Below are 22,242 nucleotides of genomic sequence, written 5' to 3' on the forward strand. Positions count from 1 at the left end.
AAAAAGACTATAACCTTGAATAATTCTGAACTTTATAAGAACACAGATTTTGTGGCTTAATGGTAAACCTGTAGACTCTGGATTGAGACTTTTGATGTTATATCCTGATCACCACTCTCTGTGTGATTTTGGACAACAAGCTGATTAACTCATTTATGAAACAAGACTGTTAACAGAACCTACCTTATAGACTTGGTAAGATAATAAATGATTTAATATAGGTAAAGTATTTAGTATTGTAAATATTGAAAGTGCAAGAGAAATTAGCCATTACTTTAATTGTTTTTATTATGTCAATGACATAATTTTAAAAAGTGTTTCAGACCTGTTTTGGCAGAAACATGGATTTCCACATGAGTATTAATATGATAATAGAGCAATAATGCATCTATTTAAGAGAATGCATTCAGAGACAATGGCATTCATACTCACAGAGACTAAATATTTTTGTTTTACTGCTTAAATACCTGAGGTTGAAGTGAGTTAAAATTGATTTTTGTTTGGAAGGATGTCCTGATCTCCACATGCATACAGATAATTGGTCATGTGAACTGAAGGAACATATTTTGCTCAAGAGCTTTGAAATTGAGTTATTTTCATTTACCTACTAAACATCTCATTGAAGCTTAATGAGGCAACAGATCTGCCAAAAATCTCTGAAACTGCAAATGAATTCAAAGATTACTGTTAGATTATTTGAATGTTGCTATTGTCATTCATCTAACAGTTGTGAAATACAAAAGTGCTACTGTTTCTAATTACCATGATTAGCTACAGGCCGTCTTACATTTACAATGGGATTACTCAGAATAGGGTAAAAAATATATACCTGGAAAAATGCAGGTGCAGGCCACTGGACAATGAGTGCAATACCTCTATTTTTAAAAATACTTGTATTCTTAATATAATAACAACTACCAATAGATTATGACAAAAAAGGATATAAATCTTCACTTCAATGAATGTTCTCCAAAATATATTTTTGAAAGCTAAAATTCCTTTATCTTCAAAGCAATTGTGATATAAACATGTCATATATTACAAACTGAGAACCTCCAAAAAGAAGAAAATTTGGTTTCATTTTATTTGTTTTGACCAAGATGTTCTTGATGTTCCCATCACCTTGATTAAATTTTAGACAGGTTACTTCCTGACTATAGGCCAGTGACCTCCCTATTATTATAGCACTCACTTAAGAAAGTGTCCAATTGTAAATTGTTGCTCTGCCTCTTTGAAATGTAAATCTTTTCCCAGCCTGGAAAGTGTTTCTTAAGGACCTGAAAACATCCCTTTGAAATATAAACATCATGAAAGATAGTGCCCTTTCTCACAGTCTCCATAGTTGCCTGACTTCAATAAGCAACAATTAGCAGACACAGATGGACTAATCACATTGACAATCTGATATCGTTTGTCTGTATCTCCACCCAAATCTCACCTTGAATTATCATAATTCCCACCTGTCAAGGGTGGGCGGGACCAGGTGGAGATAATTGAATCATGGGGGCGGTTTTCCCTGTACTGTTCTCCTGGTAGTGAATAAGCCTCTCATAGATCTGATGGTTTTATAAACGGGGGTTCTCCTGCACAAGGTCTCTTGCCTGCCACCATTGAAGACGTGACTTTGCTCCTCATTCACAATGTGTCATGATTGTGAGGCCTCCCCAGCCATGTGGAACTGTGAGTCAATTAAACCTTTTTCCTTTATAAATTATCCAATCTCAGGTATGTCTTTATTAGCAGTGTGAGAACAGACTAATACACCACCCAGTCCTCCTAAGTCTTCCAATAATTTTCCACTAGCTTATCTAAGCACTTGAAAATTCTGCCACATTTTGTATCAGTATAGAAGAGTTCAATATCTCTCCCCTATGCAATAGTCTTTAATAAATGATTTCTTGCCCCTCCAACTTGTCCAGTGCAATTTTTCTTTGCCAGTTTGTGTGAAAATTTATTTAAAGTAGCATTTCACTGATGTCAAGAGTAATCAAATCCCAAAATAATGAACTAAAAGGATGTATCTTCATTGTACTTCATATATTTTTCAATAAAAATGATAAAAGATGTCAACCAAGTCAGATTCTTTAAAACGTATGCAGCATATAATATTGTCTTGCGTAGACTTTCTCCATGATCCAAATGAAAAATTTTACATTTTAACACATTCTCAATTAATTAAATATGGAACAATTTAAAGTTTATTTGGAAAACTAGACCTACTGAGAAAGGCCCCAATGTTTTAAGATTATGTGTATTATACTAGTTGGACTTCTGACAACTTTCTGGTATTTTCAAGTAAGACTATTTGATTTAAAGAACAAAAAAAAAAAAGAAAATTCTTAAAGCAAAGAAGTCACATGCACACACAAAAAGCAGAATCCCACACCTATTCCATTGTTGTAAATTGGCTTCTTATGTGTTACCTATCATTAGACACGGGAGAAATATGCACACAGTTTCATTTTAGTCAGAGTCCATTCAGAAATATAGCCTGTCAAAGTGATAGATGTTTAAAAAAGATTGAAAACTAAGGAGCAATTAAGGATAATTGACACCTCATTGTCTCTGAAAAGCATCTTTTCTGAAGAGTTAAGGAGCACAATACCTTGAAATTTTTACTTGGCAAGAAGCCAAGACCTACATAGGGAATGTGCAACACTTGGCTACATTTCTAAATATTGCTAATTATGTTGAATAATTGCAAGAGGGAAAGAACAGTTGGAGTCTGTTTTAGAGAGCAGCCGGTTTAGAGAACAGCCTAAAGAAATTTTCCACAGAAATTTGGGACAGGGCAGTCAATATATTCATCTTAGCTTCCTGATACTGACTTTCTCTACTCTAGATTCATGCCATATTTAGCATAACTTATATATGTTTCATAGACATTGTTGCCGGTATATAAAGGAAGAGGTTTTTTTTTTCATTAATCTATTGGATAGACATTAAAAAGAAAACTAATGGGAAATTAAGCTTTAATACGCATTAGTAAGATGGGATAGTATCATCAATTAGTTTCAACATTTGAGTCAAGCAGGATCTCAGTGGCAGGAACTCGGTGGCATGATTTATGGGTTTCACAAACCCTCAGTGTCCAAACACAGCTTTCTCCACTATATTACCACTTTGCTATCCCTGTCCATTTTTGCCTATTATACCCATCATTAGAACAAAGCTCTAAGGGAACAAATGAAAGTCGTTATTTAGTAAACACTAGTGTCAAAATCACATGGGTTCCTTGGTTAAAATACAAAAAACAGCCCCTGCTAAGAGCATTGATTAATCAAATACAATTGTCATTTTCTTGGAAGGAATAGAAGTAATGTTTGAGTATATATGCTAATAATATTTTATAATTGCAGAGGTTATACTGTTTGGGAGCATGATTACACCTATTCCTAGCATTGATAGTGCTTTAGGGAATATAGGCCAAATAAAGTGAGTTGGGGGAAATCTTTTAATAGATGGAGAGAGAAGAGAGACTAGGGTTAGAAAGGTTTGGCTAACACAGCAAGACCAAATTCAGAGCAGAACAACTATTCCTGTTCATTCTGTTTTAACACTGGCACTTCTTTTTCTCTGATGTACCTTCATAACTCATTGTCTTCTCATTTGTTTTGGTTGCACCTTTTTTTTCTGATTTGTAAATGATATAGAATCAAATAGAATTTATGCAGGATCATTTTTCAGTTCAGATAATTAAAATTAAATAATTGGAAACTATTTAGAATTCTACACTAGTTGGATATTAAGCAATAGACATTTGCTTCAACAAATCTGTACAAAATTCAATTATAAAATGTTTATTGTCTTGTAACTGTAAAAATGAATAATGTACTATCCACAGAATAAATCAGATATCCTCACTAATTCACAAATCTCATTTTTATTTATTTGTCCTTCTGTGCTCATCTCCTTTTCCTCAACTTACATTTTTAAAGATATACATGGAAAAGTAGGAGCAATGTCATCTATCATGGTAGTTGTCTAATGCCAGTACTCTGGAACAATGGGTGAAACAGAGCCAGAAGAGCAGTGAAGTAATAAATAACACAGTACTAAGTTGGCAAATCTTCAGGAAAAGCAAAGAAAGAAAAAGCTTTCATATGGATTTTTAAAACAGTCCTCTTCTGTAATCACACAATTATATTTTCCTCCACACATGTTCAGTACTACTGACAAGATGGTGAGCTTTGAAGAAGTTGTAAAAGGAGAATTAGCACAATTTGGGGCAGGCAGTCAACTAAACCAATCTGTTCTTGAAAATCTTCAGCAGCTATTTTATCCAATTATTGAACAATTGACAGGTATTAACTCAAGGCTTTCAGTTGTCACTACTATAGTAAAAATGACTCTGAGGTTAGGACTCAATGACTTCAAGGAGGAATTTAAGTGATAGTAAAAGAAAGAAGTAAGTTTAGCAATAAAGTTTGATAACTCTAAAGTGATCTGGAAAAAAGTGCCTGTTTTTCATGGATTGAAAGACCAACTGAAGGACTTGCCTATGAAATTCAGAGGACAAATAAGAGAGTTATGTTAGCACGTATTGTCACAAGAAATGAAGAGACTGTAATGATAGGTAATGCATTTAGAGTGCAGCAGCTTTTCATCAAAGTTTCTTAAAAAGACTTCATAGTAAATTTTTTATTATGAAAGTATCAAAGACAAAATAATAATTTTTAAAAAGACCTGTATTGTTACAAATCAACATTTTATAATATTTCAGAGAATGCTTTTTTGATGTTCCTTAAGAGGGGGAAGACTTGTGCTTATGTGAATTGGATAGTTTTCTCACCAAGCTTATGGCCACCCTTCAAGTCCCTTTCTATGAGAATCTGCTCTCAATTCACAGCCCCCACTTGTGAAAGCATCTCTAGGAAATATGTTCTTGACTTATTACAGGTGATTAAATCAAGGCTTGCTATTTTACCTGTGGGTGACCAAGCCATAGCCTGCATTGTAGTTAATTATAATACTTAGAGTCGAAAAATATTTTTAATCAGTGGACTAGAGTCCTCCCGTCAATTTTATACTTTCAGGAATTAGAATTAGAAACTATTTACAGGGAATCATGGCATTTTGTTAACAGCAAGTAAAAACAGTTAAAATAATTTACGTAAATTAGCCATCTAATACCCTAGTTCATAAGATACCTGAATAAATGAATAAGAACTAGAAGTTACCAGGGACTTTAAGACAGTTAACATGTCTACTGAGCAGAACAGTTGTTTTCAATGTTGGCTCTTCATTGTAATTACCCTATGGAACTTTTAAAAACATATGATGCCTAATTCCCACTTTCAGAGAGGTTGGGTTTATTGACTTTTGATGTGACTTGGCGTCATGCTTTTTAAAATCTCTTAAAATAATTCAAATTGCAAGCAAAGCTGAAATGCCTGGATTAGAGAACAGGGATTGTAGTGATTACAGCAAGAGAAGTAAAAGTAGTAGTAGAAAGTAAATTTGGCCTGGCATGGTGGCTCATGCCTATAATCCCAGCACTTTTGGAGGCTGAGGAGGGCGGATCACTTCAGTTCAGGAGTTCGAGACTAGCCTGGCCAACATGGTGAATCCCAGTCTCTACTAAAAACCAATACAAAAATTAGCCGGGCATATTGGCACACACCTGTAATCCCAGCTACTTGGGAGGCTAAGGTGGGAGAATCACTTGAACTCGGGAGGCAGAGGTGGCAATTGTGCCACTGCCGTGCCACTGCATTCCAGCCTGGGTGACAGAACAAGACTCTGTCTCAAAGGAAAAAAAAAGTCAATTTGGAGCTGCAGTGGATTTTTCCATCTCCAGTTTCTCTGAAGCATACTTGAGATTTGGGGGATACTCACATTTCTTACTAGCACTTTTGTATCCTCTTTGTATACCTCCATGGTATGAGATAAAGCACTTCTGTGTTCCATATACATGAAAGGTAGAAACTCATGTAAATATCTGATATATATTCTATGTACTCTGCATGAATTAGTCATTTAATTCAAAAAATGAAGTACAGTTTTGATCCTCATTTTAGAAAACAGGCGAAGAGGGGTAAAGTTATTTTCCCAAGTTCACACAGTTAATAAATAAGTGGTAAAGTTAGGATTCAAATTCCTGGACTCGGATTTTGGATTTGAGCTATATTAATTCTCACACAAATTTATTTAAATTAATAGAAATATTACTCCAAAATCTAAAAACTCACCTCAAAATAAGTGTCTGTTATGGAATGGCAAATACAATTTTAATTTATTTCATCCAGTACATACATATTGAATGCTTACTATAAAACAATCATAGAATTAGGCACTGGGAATACAGAACAGGATAAGAACTTAATGTGTTCATGTTAAAAGAAACTTTTTCAGTCATTTTAAACATAGACTAAATTGAAAATATACAGCTACTATTGATGGGCCTGGCTCTCTAGAGAAAATGCTTTTCATACATTATCATGTTAAATAGCACATTTCAAGGCAGAGATAGGACTCTATAAGAATGATAAAATAATTTTATAGATAAAATATCTTACCCATTTTTGTGCAGATGATAGATCACTAGATTTAAACACATTCCTTATTCTTAAGCTTTTACTCTTTCTACTGTTTCCTGTACTTCAATGCTCCTAAGTTCAAAATAAAAACTACTAATTGGTCAACTATTTTAATTGAATTAATCTAATATTTATCAAATGCTTGTCATATGCCAAATGCTATATGTATTTTTTTCTTATCAATGCTATAGTAAACCACAAGCCTGGTGACTTGAAACAAAATTTGTTATCTTATATTTCTAGAGGTCAGAAGTCTAAAATGAGTCTTGTGGGGTTAAGTCCAGTCATTAGCAGAGCTGTATTCCTCCTTGAGGCTCTAGAAGATAATCTGTTCTTGCCTTTATCAGCTTCCAGAGGTTGCCTACATTCCTTGGCTCATGGCCATACCAGTGCAGCCTCAGCTTCCTTCATCATATCTCCTTCTCTGACTCCTTCTCTGACTTTGACACTTTTGCTTTCTAATTATATTCTGCCCACTTTCATAATCCAGGATAATCTTCCCATCTAATCACTGTTTATCATGTATGCAATGATCCCTTTCCCACTTTAGGTAACATATTAACAGGTTTTGGGAAATAGGTTGTGAACATCTTTGTGGAGTCACTATTCTGACTACAAACTGTATGAACATTTCAGTTAATTTTTACAACCTGATTCAGTAGGTGCTATATCATAACAGTGCTGAGGCTTAGAATGTGCTAGTGATTTCCCCAGTCCCCAGCAGAGCAGATTCATATCCAGAGTTCATATTAAGAATCTTTATGTTTATGTCTTTTGCCATCTCTGCCAATTGATATTCAATGCCCACAACAGATCTTAGTCTGCCATGATTTTATAAAATACATTTAGATAATGGACTATTAGCATTACATCCACTTGGGTTTCTATTACCCAGAAAACACAAACCTTTGAAACTTAAACCAAAACAACTATTAATATTCTACAAAATTTGTGATTTGAACTGAGTAATACAGATTTGAATAAATTAATGTGTACATATAAGATTGAACTTATGTATATAAAACCAGCAAAGAACAGAGAGTGTATGTATATGTATATACACATTTATATTTATGTTTAAAATCATTTATCAGTAACTAGTAAAACCAAATGATTCATCTTTAAATTTTAATGCACTACAATTTTACATAAACACAGAAGACAAATACCATCAATATTTTTTTGTATTTCAGAAAACATTATTTTATTAAGGTAAGCAACTTTGAATCATCTATTAGACAAAATAATAATAATAAGCCCAGGTAATGCCTGCTTATGAAGTCTGGCCTGTACTAGAACATTATATAATGTATACTATATATGTAGTATACATTCAAAATATTTTAACATTAAATGCTGATCATTTTTGCTGTTTTTCTTCATATGAAGTCTCACAAAACTATCATTGGTATGGAATCCTTAAAAATAACTTTAAAAAGAAATATATTAGTGTTTTCTCTGTCTTTGCCAGAAAATTCTAATAACAAGATTGGAATTATGCTATTGCTGTGAAATAAATGTAAGCCAATCTATGGAAAATTAAGAATAATACTGGGTTAGTTAAAGTTGAATGCTGTTAAAACTCATAATTATGTTCAAAGATACAGGGAGAATAGCTGAGTAAATTATTAACAAGACAATTTTCTGCTGAAAGTAGCAAGACATCAAGCCTAAACTGCCTCAGCAGAAGCCACTTACCGCAGCCCTCACCTTTCCAGTTTTACTGTCTGTGCTTTTAGTTACCATTGTCAACTGTGGTCTGAAAATAGTAAATGGAAAATTTAAGAAATAAACATTCATAAGTTTTAGATTGTTTGCTGTTCTGAGTGGTGTGATGGAATCTCATGCTCTTGCACACCATCCTGCCCAGGACGTGAATCCAGATGTTCTCTGGCTGTTAGTTAGTAGCCATCTCAGTTGTCATCAGTTTGGCTGTGGATATCGCAATGCTTGTGTTCAAGTAAACCTTATGTTATTTAATAATGGCTCCAGAGCACAAAAATAATGATTCTGGTAATTTGGATATGCCAAAGAGTAGTCATAAAGTGCTTCCTTTAAATGAAAAGGTGAAAGTTTTTGACTTAATAAGGAAAGAAAAAAAAAGTATGCTGAGATTGCTAAAACTCTATGGTAAAAAATATTTTATCTGTGAAATTGTGAAATTTGTGCATATTATATACAAGATTTGGCACTTTCTGTGCTTCCAGACATCAATTGGGGGTCTTGAAATATCTCCCCTGCAGATAGTGGAGGACTACTGTATGTTCAAATTTAAAGATGTGAAAAGTTTTTCACATATTATGTTATTCCATACCCCTCAAATGTACTGCTGCCTTCTGAAACTGACAGACATAAAGATTAAAAGATACATGATAACATTAAGTTAAATAATATAAAGTAGGTCATATGTTTACAGACAAGAACACTACAAGAAAAGGAGTATTTACTGAAAATTGAATAGTGCTTTATAAGTGAAAAATTTCTACCTAATGAAATCTTGTTTTAAGCTGTAACAAGAATCATACACACATACATAGGCAACCTGACTTTTGTTTAATACTTAACACAAGATACAGAGTCGCATAACTTATATCAGTAAAGATCAATCAAATGTTGTGATTAATGTATAATATAATGCAATATGTAAAGTGTGTTCCTTCAGGCTGTTTTCTAGGAACTCTTTGGAAAAAAACTTTCCTCTATTTGTTTGGAATTTATAAAATATATAATAGGAAACTATTATATATTATTTGATTTTGAAGTGTATTCCAGTTATCGACTGGTGCATGAGGAAATATTTCCAAACTGACTAGCTTAAAATAATATATTATTATTGCCTATTCTTCTCCAGGTTGGCTTGGCCCAGCAAGGAATGTTCCTGCTCAAAATCTTTCATGGTGCTACAGTGAGTTGGTGGCTTGGGCTGAAGCTTTCTCAACTCTTCTTCACTCATATTTCTTTACCCTGAGCTGAAATGGCTGGAACAGCAGGAGTGTGGTTGCGCATGGAGACATGTACTCTTGTTTAAAAACCAGTATGTGATTTTTCAGGCTTTGTCAATTACAAAAGCTTTACCTGGAAGGCCTCAGTGGGGCAAGCTGCCCTCCCACACAACACTTGAGGCACAACCAGCGCAGGAGTTAAGATCTCAGACTCTTCTTCAGGCACCTCAGATCCTCTGCAGGCACCTCTGCTCGGTGTTTCTTGCAGCGGGGAGGAGTGAGAAAACTTGAAAGCACTTTTTCCTACTCTGACTAAGTCTACTTCTAGCCCTCTCTCCTCATTCTTCCCCCTACTTCATGCTCTATGAAACTGCTGGAGGTTTTTTCTTGTGGTCCCCTTAACAGTGAGATGACACCTATGTCTGTAATGTTCCACCGGACTCTTGACCAGTGCATTGTTTCACAGAGGAAATGAAACTAGAGAGACAATGCTTTCTTCGGTTTTAGCTTTTTGTCTTCTATCATTGCAGTAAGTGATTAAATAACTTCTTCATTTTTTACTCTCTGCTTTAATTGGCAACTTAAACATCTGGCAACTCAGCTTTCTTCCAGTTTATCTGATCTTCTGAGAAGCATTGCTCTTTTTCTATGTGTGTGTGTGTGTGTGTGTGTGTTTGTGTGCAGACAGACAATGTTTGTATATATACACACATATATACATATAGTCTGTCCACATACTTAGATTGGTAAGGCCAAGCTTACATTGTGGTCAGCTCAAAATGGTTGAAAGTCTTACATTTCTCAGGATCCCAACAGAGTGTGTTGCAACAGATAGGAAGAACTGACAGTCTCTTGAGACCTGGTCTTCAAAACAAAACAGGCACAGCATCACTTCTAACATGTTCTTTCTAATTGGTTGAGCATTGAAGAATTCACTCTGATTCAAAGAGAGGGATACTGACCTGTCTTTTGAGAAAAGAACTATCAGTGAGTTTGAGGCTGTCTTGAATCTGATATCCTTTGAAAGTTTGTTTTTCACTTTCCTTTGAATTATCAGTAGAACAGTCAGCTGCTGTTAGGAGGAATAATGCTAAAGAACAAGGCAGAAGAACCTATGACAGGCTTTTCATATTTCCAAAAAAGTGTTATAAAATTATATTTTAGAAATGTTCAAATGAGGTTAAAGTTAATCACTACAATGAATTATATACATGACCAGACACATCTCAACTCTCAAAATTTTATGTAAGTAAAATCAAAGTAATCAACATGCTTGTATAAATGTTTGAAATAAATGTTTTATATTTAAGTTTCCTTTTGATCACAAGGTATAAAGACATAGTCCATTCGGTTAATTTTATCCTACTTATTTAATGTATTCTAGCGCTTATAACAGTTCCTGGCCCATGAGTATATGCTAAATAAATGTTTAGATGAATAAATACAGTATTACTTGAGACTATTATATTAAAGTCCTAGAATTTATTTATTAACATTTATACATTCTACCACTTGTACAAATAGTAAAATAGTAAAATAATAGTCTCTTTAAATAACTTAGAAAAAGCATAAAATATTTACATACAATCCACATATTAAAATATAAGAAACAAAAGATACTGCAAGAAGCATAGAATAAAACAAAATAACTTGGAATGTACTTTACAGCATAAATGGATACTGGGAACTACAACAAAACTATATGTAATTTTAAAAAGCCTTGTCAATGTCATGTACCACCCCATTGACAATAGATATATCATAAGCTTACAGGAATATTTAATGTAAAATAAAATGTCCCCATATTCATACATCTTTGAAGATGAGGAATTACTAAAAAGTAAAAATTTAGTATCTTCAGGACAAATAGTTTCAATCACCAAAACAAAGGCAATCTCCAACAATTGACTTTGTAACTAACTGGACACTTGCATTTTTATACTTACATAATAGATCATACTCATAATCAGATTTCTTCATATTTATTATTCCCTCATATTTATAGTTAAATGCTTTGGTAACTAACTAAATTAGTTACCAAAATTCTTATTACTTCATGGGCAGAAGTCCATTACTTTCTATAATGAAACTTCTGTATTTTCACTCTATTCTTCCTTTTTTATCTCTAGCACTGACACTCTGCTTTCCTGCATAATATCTTATGGCTTGAGATTCTTCATGATTCCAAGTTCTTCATGATTTCAGCTTGCTGTCATAGATGTCTTTGTGTCTCTCAGCTTCAATGCACTCTAACTCGTATTGCCTTTTCTCTTCTTTCACACATTAAATCTTACTACTTATGACAGAACATCCCTCTTAGAGCATTTAACCCATGTTACCTTATAGTCTACCAGACAGGTTAGATAGAGATAGATGTTATTTGAATTATTGTAATCTGTGCAGCACAGTAACATGGCCATCTCCCATTAGATAGTTGCTCCAGGCATGTCAGGCATTCAATAAATTCTGCTCTAATATGTGGGCAGTACTATTTCCAGAAAATATAAGCCACAAGAAAAAGAGGCGTTGCAAATAAAGGAATGTGTGATTATAATCACAAATCTTAGGCATATATTATGTCAGATACTTTATAAATCATTAAAGTACAATAATAACAATAGCACAAAAAGGGGAAATAGAGGTAAATTATGTTATAAGTAAATACAAGAATGAAATTATCTGACTAATCAAGGACATATTGGACATAAATGAAAAGAATTAGTGAACTCAGATACAAGAGGACGAAAATGGCCACAGAACCATGCAGAGATAAAAACCAAGAAAAAGACATAAAAGAATATAAGAAATAACAGGAATAGATTAAAATGTATCTAACAGTCTTATAATTTGGATCCCAGAAAAAGATGAATACAGAATATTATAGAAGCAACATTCAAAGAGAAAAAGGAAAGAATATTCAAATATCTGATTGAAGACAATAAATCATATGTCTAAAAACTATTATAAACACCAAGCAGGAATGAAAACTACATCTAGGCACAGAGTACAAAATTGCTGAAAACTGAAAACATAGAAAAATTCTTAAAATCATACAGTGTAAAAGGAAAGAGGATATTGAAAGAGTATATTCCAAGTTATTTTGTTTTATTCTATGCTTCTTGCAGTATCTTTTGTTTCTTATATTTTAATATGTGGCTTATATGTAAATATTTTATAATTTTTCTAATTTATTTAAAGTTATGTTATTTATCTTCTTTATTTTTGTTGATATATAATAGTTTTATATATTTTGAGAGTACATGTGATCATTTGATATATCCATATAATGTGTAAATGTCAAATCAGGCTTATTTAGGGGTACTTTAAATGTTTATCTTTTCTTTATGCAATGAACATTCAAATTCTTTTTTTCTAGCTAGTTGGAAATTTACAATACATGACTGTTAACTACAGTAACTCTATTGATCCATTGAACCCTAGGTCTTATTTGATCTACCTGACTCATTGTATCTATTACTTTCTATAAAGCAATGATACGACTGACAGATAGCTTTTCAAATAACAGAATTATATACTCAGGAAAAAAACTGGGAATCTAATTCCATACAGTGGAAAATCCATGTCGGAAAAAAGGTAAAATAATTTTTTGTTTTAGAAAAAATATGATTTGTTAGAAAATTCTCAGTAAAAATGTATATGTTTCTCAGGCCAAAAGAAAATACTACTAAATGGTATCTAGGAAAAACAAGAAGAAATAAATGACAATTAAAATGTTAACTAATTCAGTCAATTTAAATGAATATCAACTTGAAAACATTACGTCTAGGGAGTATTTGAATATATACCTATATATGTAATTAAAGTACATTCAAACAGCAGCAGAAAATATCTGAAGGATATAAAGTGAATGATCTAAAGTCCTGGAATTTTATGGGAAGTATTAAATGTAATATATTAAACTTTGGCAAAGCAAGAACTTTTGTTTTAAAGTTTCTCATAAGGAAAACTCTAGGCCCAAATAACTTCAGTGATTTCTATAAACATTTAATTTAAAGAATTATATTCATACAGAAAATATTGTAACAAATAAAAGCGTTTCTCAGTTAAAACAAGAGAAGGATGATACAAGGATAAAACAAGACAAAACATAGAAAGTTATAAGTTAATCTAAGAACATATCCATAAGACTGCCAAATTAGAGTATGCAAAATATTAGAGTATGCATAATTAGAGTATGCAAAATATTAGAGTATGTAAAATTTGAACCAAAATTAAGGGTAATTTATCACACCCAAGTTAAGTTTATACCAGAAATGTAAGATTTATTTAAAATTTACTTCAATTTGTGGCTACAACACACAGGAAATAGTAAAACTGTCAATTTAAATTGATGTGAAGCTCAGGAAAACAAAACACCTCTTAGTAAATGTGGAACAGAATCTGATAAAATAATTTTGAAGTGAACCTTTCATTTAACATTGAAACATTACATTTAATGGTGAAAGCTTTTCTTATATGAATAATAAGATAAAGATAGCAGTTATCATTTTCTATAATATTTACTGAATATTTCAAAACACAAAAAGGCAAGAAAAATAAAAACACACAATTACATTTAAAAGAAAAAAGTAAAAGTGTCAATATTCCCAAACGGCAAAGATAAAAAAAGTGTTTAGATTTTAGTGAGGTGGCTTGATATAATAGTATCATACGAAGTAATTGCATTTCTCAGTGGGTTGACAGGTGCAGCATGGGTTGACAGGTGCAGCAAACCACCATGGCACATGTATACTTGTGTAACAAACCTGCACATTCAGCACATGTATCCTAGAACTTAAAGTAAAAAAAAAAAAAAGGTTAGAAAATAAAAATTTTGAAGTACTATTTATCTATGGCATCAAAAATATCAAATACTGAGCCTAAATATTTTGAAAAATATGCAAGAACCATATACTGAAAATTTATATACCATGATTAAGAAAAATTAATGTATGTCTAAATAAATAAAAAATAGGTAACTTTCTTGGATTGGAACATCTAAGTTTAAAGATGCCAATTCTCCCCAAATTCATCTATAAATTCAATGCAATCTAAAAACAAGTCAGCAAGATTTTGTTTTCTGTTCTTAGCAATTGACACTTTGTAAATATGCAAAGGAGGAAGACATCCAACTCAATCTTAAGAAGAGCAAAATAGGACAAATTACCAAGTAATAAGACTTCTATGGCTCTGTAGCAACTAAGTGAGTGTGACATTGGTGCCAGTACAGAAAAGCAGATTAGGGAAACAGAAGAGGATAAGGAGGAAGAGGAAATAATTGAATTTTTCATCTTTTTTGAGGTATAGGATATAGATACTGATTAACTAATCAGCTTGATTAAAACTAAACAAAAACAAAAGCAACACAAAATCTTAAATATAAATTTGTAGGCTGAAGAATCAAGCTTTGAGCTTCATTCTAAAAATTGTTAAAGAACTTACCACATAATTTTACTGAAAATTTCAGAATAGATTTACAAAAGAAATAGACTGATCATTATGAAGTTTGTAACCTCTCTAACTTCTGTAGGCAAATGACCTTTTGTGGTGATTTGAAAGCCTGGCTGTGGTTTAAACATTATCCTAATTTTAGGTTTGTAGCTCAGTCAACAAAGATTTTAAAAGCTTTGCCAGTCCTCTGATGTCTACTTGAGATTGACTACTTTGTGTAATAATCTTAAGGAGTCGTGCATTTTTGCACGATGGGACAAATCCTGATTTTGTTTTCAGCTTCTTAAACCTCAAGATCATTAGTAGACAAAAATATAAATATTCTAGGACTATATTTTATGTATTTGAAATGCATTTAATATGTAAGATTGTATTGTGCTCAAAGTTGTCATTTTATCCTGAGATAATTTTTACAAAATTTTCTTTATACATGGAGAAGACAGTGTATGAATTATATTTTATATCAAGAAAAATTTCACTTTTTTTCTTTAGAAGTCTAAATTACAGCTCTAGAGTGACAACTTGATCCCATGTGCAGTTTAAAGCCAGTGTCAGCCCAGTGTTACATCCAAAAAAAAAAAAAATAAAATAAAGTCTTAGTCCACAGGTATTGAAAAGTATTATAGGTCTTAGGAAGCTGATTAAGAGATTATTTTTTCATACAACATATAGCAAACTCCCTAAAATCCTCTTTACACATCTGTCCTCAAAAGCTATTTATCAGGGAAGTTGTTCATCATGTTTTTGCTTTCCCACATTTTAGAAAGGAAGCCAAGGTAGCCAAGACCACACACACACACACACACACACACACACACACACACACACACACACAGACACACACACACAGAGTTATCATTTGGTGTTGGACCCTGTGATTCACCACCCAGATCCCCTTCAACAAAGAACCTGCTGTTTCAGTTGCTGGGAATTCTGTCAGTAGACATCTTCAGCTGAGCTCCTGCAGCAGCTGACTAAGCTGCCTCTGGTCCAAGATTGTACTCTTTTTCAGGGTATTCCACTTCCAACAATTGATGAACTAAGGAAGTATGAAGGCCTGGCCATCTCTGCCACACTTAGGACACCTCTTCAGGGCCATTCCAGCTCCAGAGCTCCCCATGGAATTGGCCAAAACAGTTTTTGGGCTTCCATCACAGCTCAAATTCTCTCTGTGCTCCATCTTTTCTCTCCCACAGGACTCTAAATAAGGGCTTTATCTAGTATCTGCATAAAATTCATTTGTAGTAAATTTTAATATAACAGTTTATTAAAATTATATTTTAAGTACATAGGAGTTATGAAATTAAAACTGTTGCCTATTCTACCTCTATTTACATCAGTAAATAAAAAAATCCTAAAAACACAGGAAAAAGAATGATATGCAGTAGACTTATCTCAATCCTATTTTTTAAAATTATCGAGTCAATGATATTTTCTTTTTTTATCGTGTCATTTTACAATTTCAGATATTTAAGGTGGAAAGTGCATGTAGAATCTGAGGTATCATCACTTTACCCTTCAAGAAATCAGAGATAACAGCATCCTTCACTTGAAACGTAATGATATACTTAAATTTTAGAAAGTAACTTCAATGAGTGTTGGATAAACTGTGTCCTATATTCGCTGCAGTATTAAAGAACCCATATTTTGAAAAGGTTAACCCATGGCTTATGCTTTAAAATTTATAATAATTCTAACCTTAAAGCATATCTTATTCATAGAGTATTGTTAGATTATATAAAAATTCTATTAATTTTGAGGTCTTCTATGTATTAATATCTGTGATCAACTTAATACCCCAAAATTGATTTATCTATAAATGCTTTCACATAAACATATCATGTCATAACAGAAACTTAGGAGTTTGTCAAAATAATTTATGGATCCAAAAGTGCATTCAAAAATAAAATATTTTTAAATTAGTAAATTGAGAATTAGAAGGGTACAATTGATGAAGACATACAATATAACATTTTTCAGAGGATACAGATTTCTAAAATTTCATTTTAGGTCAACTTTTCATAGAAAGATGTTCCACTGCAATTTCAAATGTGGTATTTCACTCAATTTATAGAATAAAAGGCTTTAAATTAAAATACTACCTCTTTAACTTCCAAGATCACTTATTGCAGGCTCTTCAGAATGTTCCTTAGAGAATACCTCTCTTGCTGCTAAATAGATTTTATTTAACTTGCCCTTCAATAGGATATAGACACAAGATGGTCCTTTTGCAATAACTGTATAGATCTTTACTGATTATTTATTTTTAATAAGGTGCTGTTAAATTTTGAGTGTTGTATATCAACACAGAAATGGTTAAATTACAGAAAAATGCTTAATATACACGTAAGAGATATGTCTCAAATTAGGGTATGTTTAACAATCAGGCCAAATGCAAACTTACAATAGGTAAATGTGCAGAGTCCACTTATTGCCTTGGGCCTCCAGCTTTTTGTGGTCTCTGGATGCTGTTGGGTTTCTGCCACATTATGGATAAATTACAGTTCTCACATAAGAAAATTCTCATTATTTTATAAGAAGCACAAAGCTTGGCAAACTTCTGGGGCAATATGAGTCCAGTTTTGAGAAGAGAAGAGTCATAACCAGTCAGAGTGTGACCCTAAAAAAGCAAAAGGATAGATATGGCACCCACCCAGAACAATCAGACGTGGGCAAACATTAGGAGGAACTCATTACAAATTTCAGGACCCTTAAAAAGAACTATCTCTGCTCTAAGGTCAATATTTAATATCTTCTTCATCCTTAATTGGATTTTGTGCAAGATTAGTAGATTTTGGGGGACTGGGTAGTTGATGAAAATAAGAATTCAGTTCAGGACTGTTTATATATGATGACAAGCAGTTTGGGAGGCCATAACTGGAGGATTTTTTGAGCCCAGAAGTTCCAGACCAGTGTCGGCAACATGAAACATGGTGAGACCCCATTTCTACATTTAAAAAAATCAGCAGGGTGTGGTGTGCACCCATGGTGTCAGCTACTTAGGAGGCTGAGGTGAGGAGATTGCTTGGGCCCAGGAGGTTGAGGCTGCAGTAAGCTGTGTTCATACCACTGCACTACAGCCTCGGTGACAGAGTGAGACCTTGTCTCAAAAAACAAACAAACAAAAAAACAGTGACAGAGATGAACATGTGGGATGAGACTTCTGTAAACTTTAGGATTCTTAAATAAAATATATTCCCTCCTTGAGTTGTTGCTTATAGGTTATGTGGCTGGTCAGCTGGTGAGTTAGCAAATAAGACTATCATGTTAGTATTAATTAAGGACTTGCAGCCAAACTGCCTAGATTAGAATCTTTAAGCGCTTAATAGCTTGGGCAAGGTATTTAACTTCCTGCGTTTGTTTGTGTGTTAATAACACTTCGTATATGCTGAATGTTTTTGTCCTTGCCAAATTCATATATTGATGCCCTGACTACCAAAGTGATGGTATTTTAAGTGGGGCCTTTGGGAGGTAACTCAGATGACCTCATGAGGGTAGGGCTCTGATAAAAAGAGACACCATAGAACTTGTTTCTTCTCTCTTCATCGTGTGAGGGGACATAGAGAAGGTAGCCAGCTACAAGCCAGGAAAAAGGCCCTCACTGGGAAACAGATATGCTGGCACCTTGATCTTGGACTTCCCATCCTCCCAAACAGTTAGAAATAAACTTCTGTTGTTTAAGTTTTTGTTACAGCAACTCAAGCTAAGACAATGCCTATAAGACAGATACTTGAATGCAAAAAGTTTACTGGGATCAATTCTCCCTTGGGGGAATGAAGAAAGTAGGCTTGGACATGGTGAGAAGTTAAATTGTGCAGTTGCATAGGTCTCAACCAAGGAATTCTGAATTTGCCTGTCCCACCAGTATTGTCACGGTTTGAAGCAAAATATTCAAGCCTTGTCTGCTCCTCACAAACTGGCATCATTGGATACAGGATAACAAGGACAGAAGAAAGGGTGGTGAACTTGGGCAGTGAAGTCAGCTCTCCAAACAGCTTAATAAATAAGAGCTTCCAATCTGGGAAGGGACCCCTCTGAGTAGCATACTAGAGCACCCACTGCAAGTATACAATGTTTATAAATATACTTATAAGAGTGCCTGGAACAAGTAAATGCATTGAAGTCCTTGTCAAAAAGAAGTTGGATTCTCAGAGATAAAGCTGCTTGTAGCAAGAGTTATCAGTAAGTTTATTGAATCCCTTGGCATTTCGGAACAATTCATTTCTGGGGTACTGTTAGATGGAGAAACAGCATCAAATATGGAGGTGCAATATAGTAATGTGGGTAGAACAAGGGATCCCTTCCACTGCTTATTAGATTTGTACTTTTAGGCAAATCTCTTACAATCTCTGGGAGTTATCATGACATAATATTTCTCATTTTTGAATGTTTTAAATTCTTATATCAGAGTTTGTAATAATCCATGTCTTATAAACAATGCTTTATAAAATTGTAAATGTTAAATATAGATACATAGAAATAGATATAAATAGATATACATACTTACAGCAACTATTTGAAAGAACCAAAAGTGTTTATTGCTGGACTTAAAAATAAAACCAAGGAGTCAGAAAATATTTAGTCAAACACAATTTTTATACTATTGCCTTGCTTTAAATTTCATAGCAATTTTCTCTTTTTGTAAATACAAGGTAAATGAAATATTTTAATCATGTTACTGTTTAATGTGTGTAATGCAGCAAATATGGAATATCCTTTGGGGTTTGGCCCATGTATCATGCATCTGAAATTCTCAAAGGCAGTGATCCAGGGGCTGGATCATCAGATTGTATCATAGTTTTCAATTATGTAAGTAAGGAAAGCTAATTTTAGCAATTACTGAAATTGAATCTACTTTTGAGGTATTTTGTCAAGTAAGGCAGTGGAAAAAGATGAATATATAAAAAACAGTATAGTCATAGATTTACTTACAATGAGAAAAACAACTATCAAGCCACCTAAACATTCAGATCCACTGATCTTTTATTCTTAGGGTAGAATGATAAGGCAAACTAAAATTTAGTTAAAGAACTTCTTAGTATGTGCTCTTTCAGAACATATGGCGATATTTTGGTAATGTAAATGGTTAATTACATTAATGTTTTATACCAACATTGTCCTATTTCCATGATAGAATAGATGAGTTACAGTCATCACCAGACTTTTGAGGCCACATGTTAGGCACGGTTAACATGGTAAATGGCAAGGTTAACATAGACAACCTTTATCTCTAACTCTAGTAATAATTACCTATTTTCTGTTTTCTCTCTTTTTTTTTTTCCTGTCATTATCAATAATTAGGTTAGAGTAACAGGTTTTTTCCCTCACATTGGGAACAATGTTTTTTTTTCTTAAGGATGCTTTAAATACATCTCATCTATTACATATAAACTTCATGGTTTAAATTCTTCAGCCACCTTTATAATAAATATATTTTAAACATTGTTAGAATGTCACTGCTATTTAAAAATCTAATTGACAAGTATGCAACTCAGATTTTAGTAATAATGTTATACAGCATTAAGGCCACTCTAACACTTTAGACATGAAATGTTAAAAATATTTGGGTATGGGCATGTTGACCACCTATTTGTAATCAATCTACCTCATTATGTTTCAATAGCTTGAGGCTATTGGAATGAAGAACCATTTCAACCTCTAATTTTCCCTCCAAGCAACTGGACATGAGTAGATATGCTGCCTTTTCTCTTACTTCCTTAGGTCAGTTTCCCTAAAAACAGAGCTGGAGTCTGGAATTCTCATGCAGATATTTATAGAGTGAGTACTCTCAGGATAAATCTGTAAGAAAGCAAGGGAAACGAGAAAGGAAGGTGAAAAGTTTAGAAAAGATATCGATTCAGCTGGTGTCTAGATTCAGATTCCCCAGGGAGCTCTCATGAGTGAATAGCAACCACAGTGTCATTCCACCTCAAAACGAGGGCAGTGGGCTATTATAACTCTATGTATAAATCAGTCATCAGCTGGGGCTGGAGTAGGAGTTGTAATATCTTGGACATCTTTTGGAAAGGCAGCTCCAATTGGGCACTGGCAATCATCTAAATAAATTAGAAGCTTTTATTAGCCAACACACAAGTGGAGTGATGGAATCAGCAGCTCAATAAAGGAGATTCTGGTGGATCTTCAAATTTTAAAGTTGTGTTTTTATTTCCATTTAGTTCAAAATATTTTTAAAATTTATCTTGAGATTTCATCTTTGAGCTATGTGGTTTTAGAAATGTGTTGTTTAATCTCCAAATATTTTGGGATTTCTCAGCTATTTCTGTTATTGATTTCTAGCTTAAATCCATTGTGGTCTAAGAGCAGACATTGTATGATTCTATTCTTTTAAATTTGTTAAAATGTGTTTTATGTCCCAGAATTTTGTCTGCCTTGGTGAATGTTCCACATGACCTTGAGAAGAATGTGTATCCTTTTGTTATTCATAAATTAGTCTATAGATGTCCATTATATGCAATTGATCTGTGGCACTAAGTTCAACTCTGTGGTTACTGATTTTCTGCCTGCTGGATCTGTCCATTTACAACAGAGGGGTGTTAAAGTATTCAACTGTAAGAGTGAATTAATCTGTTTCTCCATGCAGTTCTATCAGTTTTCGCCTCATGTTTTGACACTGTGTTTTTAGGTGTATTCATATTAAGGATTTTTATGTCTTGTTGGATAATTGACCCCGTTATTATTATACAATGTCCTCTTTATCCCTGATAAATATCCTTGCTGTGAAGTCTGCTTGGCCTGAAACTAAGATTACTACTCATGCTTTCTTTCGATTAGTTTTAGCATAGTATATATTTCTCCATTTACTTTTAATCTAATGTGTGTTTTTAAATTACAGATTTAGGGAGTACAAGTGCAGCTTTGTTACATAGATATATTGCATATATGTAATACATCTTTTAATGTAGCCATAACCCCAAGTCTCCAATGATTATTATTCTACTCTCTGTGTCCATGTGTATACATTATTTAATTCCCACTTATAAGTGAGAACATATATGTTTGACTTTCTGTTTCTGAGTTATTTTACTTAAGATAATGGCCTCTAGTTCCATTCATGTTGCTGCAAAGACAATATTTTATTCTTTTTTACGACTGAGTACTATTCCATTGTGTGTATGTACATATATATATATATATATGACATATATATATATGCCACATTTCCTTTATCCAGTCATCCATTGATGGACATTTGTGTTGATTCCATATCTTTGCTAATGTGAACAGTGACGCTGTAAACATTAGCACTGATATATTTTTGGTGTAATGATTTCAGTTCTTTGAGTAGATAG

Source organism: Pongo abelii, chromosome 11 (assembly GCF_028885655.2).
Source record: "Pongo abelii isolate AG06213 chromosome 11, NHGRI_mPonAbe1-v2.0_pri, whole genome shotgun sequence".
Taxonomy (NCBI): Eukaryota; Metazoa; Chordata; class Mammalia; order Primates; family Hominidae; genus Pongo; species Pongo abelii.